The sequence below is a fragment of the Trichosurus vulpecula genome, chromosome 1 (assembly GCF_011100635.1).
Source record: "Trichosurus vulpecula isolate mTriVul1 chromosome 1, mTriVul1.pri, whole genome shotgun sequence".
NCBI lineage: Eukaryota > Metazoa > Chordata > Mammalia > Diprotodontia > Phalangeridae > Trichosurus > Trichosurus vulpecula.
The window spans coordinates 14,381,430-14,387,645 of record NC_050573.1 but is presented as its reverse complement, the minus strand read 5'-3'; positions in this window follow the sequence as shown (position 1 = coordinate 14,387,645).

The following is a 6,216-nucleotide window of genomic DNA, read 5'->3' as shown; positions in this document are numbered from 1 at the left end:
CACTGGGTCTTCTGTTCCAGTAAGCACAGCACCTTCATCATCATCATCACCATCATCACCATCATCACCATCATCATCATCACCATCACCATCATCATCATCATCACCACCATCATCATCACCATCATCACCATCACATCATCATCATCATCACCACCATCATCATCATCACCATCATCACCATCAGCATCATCACCATCAGCATCATCACCATCACCATCATCATCACCATCATCACCATCACCATCATCATCATCATCACCATCATCATCACCATCATCATCACCATCATCACCATCACCATCATCATCACCATCACCATCATCATCATCATCACCACCATCATCATCAGCATCATCACCATCATCATCATCACCACCATCATCATCATCACCATCATCACCATCAGCATCATCACCATCACCATCATCATCACCATCATCACCATCACCATCATCATCATCATCACCATCATCATCACCATCATCATCACCATCATCACCATCACCATCATCATCATCGTCACCATCATCATCATCCCCTCTACAAATGATTCCTAATCTACCTGCAGTGACTGGAACTTCGAATCCTCCTTTTTCCATCTCCTACTTTGGCTTTTGCTCCACCACCACCAATGACTGATGATTCCTTAGTCCATGGGACCCAACCTATTTTTATTTTCCTCCACGCCCTGTGCTTCAGCCATCGAGATATGTTCGGGTTATCTACAGGAATCTCGCCTCTCATCACCATAACAGGGTGGCTGTTTGTCAAAATTGCTTGAATTGTTTTCATAAACTCCAAAGCTTTCCAGAACCTGTATATAGGGCAGACTATGCTTGGGCTGCTGCTCTTGAGCAAATGCCCCATGACCCCCCAATTTACATATCCTGTAGGGCATGTTCTACTAAGAGGCACTTGTCCCTCATGGTTCTTAGTAAGTCAGAGGCATCTTAGACCTTTATTGTCTGTTTAGTGTATTGTGAGTTAATATTTAATCAAGATGGAACATAGTCATTATGTCATAAATTGTGCCCATTTCCCTTTTTAGTTATGTCACCTTTGAACCTCAGTAAGGGGACTTCCCCCTTTTGGTTTTGTGTCACACATGGAAGACTGCTCTCCGTGCATTTAGATTGCAACGATCCAAAGAAAGACTAGGATCTTTCTCCAGCTTGAAGTGGGGAATACGAGAAAGAATTCATTTGTACTCCTACTCTATTCCACTCAGTATCAGTCAGTTTGATATGATTCCATAGGGGTAGTGGCTATAAGTTGAGTATGTTAGGCTCCAGAACTGTGAGATGCAGATTATATGATTCTTAATGATTATAGGAGGCTAACTAGAAGCTCTCTAGCCTGGTTTTGCCTTATCATAGCCATCAAGCCCAGTGTGGCGAAGGTAACTCAATTACACAGAAAGTCTTCCAACTTCTCTTTCTACCTGCAGACTGCTCTCTTGCCCAACATGAGCAAGTGATCGTCTTATGACCACGTAGTGGAGATGGCCTATGCTTTGCCCAACTTGTGATGCCCCACCCCAACTGATATGTCATTTTTGACCCTCAAGAGCAGGATCCATCAACCAATGAGATTCTGTATTTCACCACGCCTCTTTTGCATATTTGTGTCCCAAACCCTATAAAATAAGGTTCTGGAAGAAGGGATTATCGCAGATCATGAGGAAGATCTGAGGCCTACTCCATTAGAGGGGACCATGCACCCTTTAAAAAAGTGCCATTGGCTCAAAGCTCTTCCTCTGTCTCTTTTATTGTAGGTTAGACAATTTCAGTCCCCACACCACATTACAATAGCTCCTATAGCCAGAGATCTTAGGGTAGGAAGCCTTTCCTGAGGCAACGTTGTCAAATAAGTAAACAGGAACGTGTTCACTTTACAAATGAAGAGCTCTTACTGATGAGGAACAAGTGGTTCCTGGGGTAGAAATAATGGGAAACCTTGGGGAAAGTGAGCATCCCTCCCCCCCAAAAATAACTCTTTGTGATTAAAGAAGAGGAAATCAGCGTAGCCTGACATGGAGCCTAGATTTCAGAGGCTTCGGAAGGATAGAGAGGATCCCAAGGACTCAGATTCTGCAAGGGGAAGCTCTCAAAAATTTAATTATTCTGGGACCATACATGGTGATACATACCATGGTATGTAGACATGGTATTCCACTTCCCTTCCCTTCAGTGACCCCCAGGCAGAGACTTCTGTCTCCCATAGGAACTTGTGTTGGGCCTTGTAGGAAGAGAGACCTTATGGTAAGGAGATGAGTGTTGGTGGTGATTTCTAGCTCATTCCAGGTATAGAGATCAGTATGAACAAAGGCACAGAGGTGGAGGAGGGATCAAGAACAAGTCTTATTTGGTTGGGACATAGGTGTAGTGAACCCTCTGGACTACCTCCCCTCCCATTGAATGGCTCTTGCAGTCCAGTGATGACCAGTCCAGGTTCAAAGTACATGGTGGGTTCATATTCCTAAGACTATAACTCACGAGCCCCCACTGCTGTGTATTGATAATCATTTTATATTAAATTTGAAACCCCAATAAGAATCAGAGCCTGAACTAATCAAACAGAAAAGGAATCTGGACCCAACAGCTTCTTTGTTCTCTCAGTAACTCAGAAAATGCCTCTTCTTATGTAAAGAACATAGAACAAGCCCAGATGGGGCTGACTTAGGAGCATTATTTCCTCTGAACTTGGCCATTAAGGGTAAGAACTTTGATCCCAGTCACTATCTTGAATTATATGACTTTTTCTTATCTTAACATTTTATGGGCATATACTTTGTTATGGAATGTTAATGGTGAATTAAACACAGAGATCCTGGGTTGTAATTCCAGCTAACACTTTGTCAACTTTCTTATCTTGTTATATTTACAACCTATTCCATTAGGAAAATCCTTGTCTTATATCATGGTTAAACATGCATGGGGATCATAAAAGTGAAGTAATACAACGTGCTGAATTGTGACTGTTATAAAAATGTGTGTAAACTTTCTCATTCTTTTATGCAGGCAGTCAGACTTTGTCTGGCACCATACATGCATGTATGTCTGCTATGCTTTAAGGGAATAAATGAATAAGGAATATAAAATTTTCTATCACTTAGCTTGTTTGCCTCCTTTAAGCAAACTTTCAGGTTGACAGTTTTTATCTTGAATACTCAGCTAGTTGGCAAAATTAGCTCAAAGCAAAGATATTTATTGAAATGGCATTCCCCCCATAAAGCTAAAGTGCCCTCTCCCACAAATACACACCTCAGTGGAAAGAGTAACCATATATAGTGTACTCTAATAGAGAGGCACACACAGAAGAAATACATGTGGTCAGGAAAACTTATACCATCAGTCCTGAAGAACTCCAAATATCTTTGGGTTCCCTGGCTTTTCTTCTTGATGGGAGCAGTTTTTGTATTTTTAAAGTTATACCGCTTTTTCTTGGACATGGTGTCTTTTAAATGGTGACTCTAGCAGCTAAGTGCTGCAGTGCACCAGGTATTGGTCCTAGAGTCAGGAACAGATGAGTTCAAATCCAGCCTCAGAGACTTATCAGCTGCAGAGCCCTTGGCAAGTCGCTTAACCTCTGTTTTCCCCATTTCCCCAATTGTAAAAAGGGAATAATAATGGTACTTCCTAGAGTTGTTGTGAGGATTAAATGAGATAATATTTGTACACTGCCTAGGACATAGTAGGTGCTTAATAAATGCCTGTTTTTATTAACTTTTTTGAGTTGTTCTACTATGAGATTCCATTGCTGATGGCCCATAGGTAAGAAAGAGGAAGAAATTTCACTAGTGTTCACTGGAAAATGGGCTATGGAAAAAATGAAGAGAGAGCAGGAATCTTCCTCCATAGATATCATTCTTTTCACCTCTCAGAGCTGGTTTGTACCTTTTAAGGCCAGATCAGAGGTATGGCTGATCTTTCAGTCATCTAATGGCTAGCCTCCCTATAACTCAATCAACTTCACACATCCTAAAATAGCTAAGAAATAGAAATGCTTCTCTGCATTGACTCATTGCAGTCTTTAAAGAGAAAATCCTTTACAAGGTGCAAATGGGTCACTACCAGCTTGAATAGATCACTTCACTATTCTCAGCTGTTATGAGGCACTCAAGGTTTTATGCTCTTTGGAAGCTATGGATGCAATACCTCAGCATCTGAAAGAAGCAAATCTGAACACCTCATTGTCTCTATCACCTGCCCTTTTCATGTTGTAATTTCCTCAAGTGGCTTAGGGAAATGCAAATGGTCAGGGGTCCCCTGATCGACCCCTTCTCCATAAAATGTTCCAAGGGGAGTACTATGAAATAAAGCTCGGCAGGTGGGTTGAAGGCAGCTCAGGCCAGTCCTTGAAGGCCGGTCAGGAGCTTAGGCCTAATTCAGTAGACAGTAGGGAGCCACAGAAGGTAGACCTCTCTGCATGTCTATCTGTCTGTCTGTCCTTTGCAGATGTCCTGAGGTTTGACAACACCTACAGTTTGGTCCACTCCAAGAAGGTCAGCTACACAGTGGAAGTTTGCCTCCCTGACAAAGCCTTTGAAGAGAAGATCCAGAAACTGTAGGCAAGTCTGACCATGGCCACCATTATACCCCTTCCAATCTTCTCTCCACCATTTGGTTCTTACTTTTCATTGACCCCACTCTGGATCCTTCTGTCCTCTGCTTTCTCCACTGAGGAGGTGTGCCATACGGTCTACCTTTGACCAAGAGACTGTGTGGGGGTGGAGAGCTGCTAAAGAGTGAGATGCCTTGAGTGGACAACTGTTCTTTGGCGAATGCACACAATAAATGAATGAAAAACCAGTTGTTTAGCACCAACTATATAGCTATAGGGGACATAAATTTAAAAGCAAAATAATTCTTGCTTTCAAGGAGCTCACATTATGTTTAAAAATATTTTTCCATATTACATGTAAAAACAATTTTAACATTCATTTTTTTAGAATTTTGAGTTCCAACTTCTCTTCCTTCCTCTCTCCCCACTTCCCTCATTGAGAAGGCAAGCATTTTGATGTGGGCTATACATGTATAGTCATGTAAAACATATTTCCATATTAGTCATGTTGTGAAAGAAAACAGACAGAAAAAAGAAAAATAAAGTAAAAAAGGTATGTTTCAATCTGCATTCAGAGTCTATCAGTTCTTTCTCTGGAGGCAGATAATGTTTTTCATCATGAGTCCTTCAAAGTTGTCTTGGATCGTTGCTGAGAAGAGGGAAGTCTTTCACAGTTGAGCCTTGTTTCAATGTTGCTGTTACTGTTGTTAACCCTGAAAGTTTGGTTAAAGGAGGCAATAGACTAGGTGATACAAAAATTTCTATTACTTAGGCATTTATGCATTTATTCCTCTAAGCTTAGCGGACGGACACACACGCATGGGATTGAGCGAGACAGAGTCTGACTGCCTGAACAAAGAAATGAGAAAACATACATTTTTCCTAGTCTCAACACAGCTGCCTGCTTTATATCACTTTTATGACCCCCATGTATGTTTAACCATGATACAAGACAAGGATTTTCCTCAATGGAATAGGTTGTAAATACAATAAAATAAGAGTGTTGATGAGTGTCAGTTAAAACTACAACCCAGGGTTTCTGTGTTTAATTTACCATTAACATTCCATAACATAGTATATGCCCATAAAGTATTAAGTGAGGTAGTTTCTCGGAATTAGGGTCTCACCCTTTAATGGTTAACAGAGGAAAGAATGTTCTTAGGTCAGCCCGATCTGGCCTTGTTGACAGAGGAAAAAGGTATTCTCTGAGCAAACTTCAGAGAACAAAGAAGCCCAGGTCCAGGCTCTTCTTCCATTTGATCGTTAATTCAGGCCCTGGCCCCTACTGAAATTACAAAAATGATATAAAATGCTATTAAATGATCCACACTGTGTACAATGTTCTCCTGGTTCTGCTCACTTCACTTCACATCAGTTCATATAAGTCTGAAAGCAATCTATCATTTCTTATTGCACAATAGTATTTCATCACAATCACATACCATGACTTGTTTAGCCATTCCCCAATTGATGAGCCTCCCCTCAATTTCCAATTCTTTGCCACCACAAAAAGAGCTGCTATAAATATTTTTGTATACTATGTATAATGTGTATATATATATGTATGTATATGTTCTTTTCTCTTTTAAAAAATTTATTTGGGACACAGACCTAGGAGTGGCAGTGCTAGGTCAAAGAGTAGGCATGGTT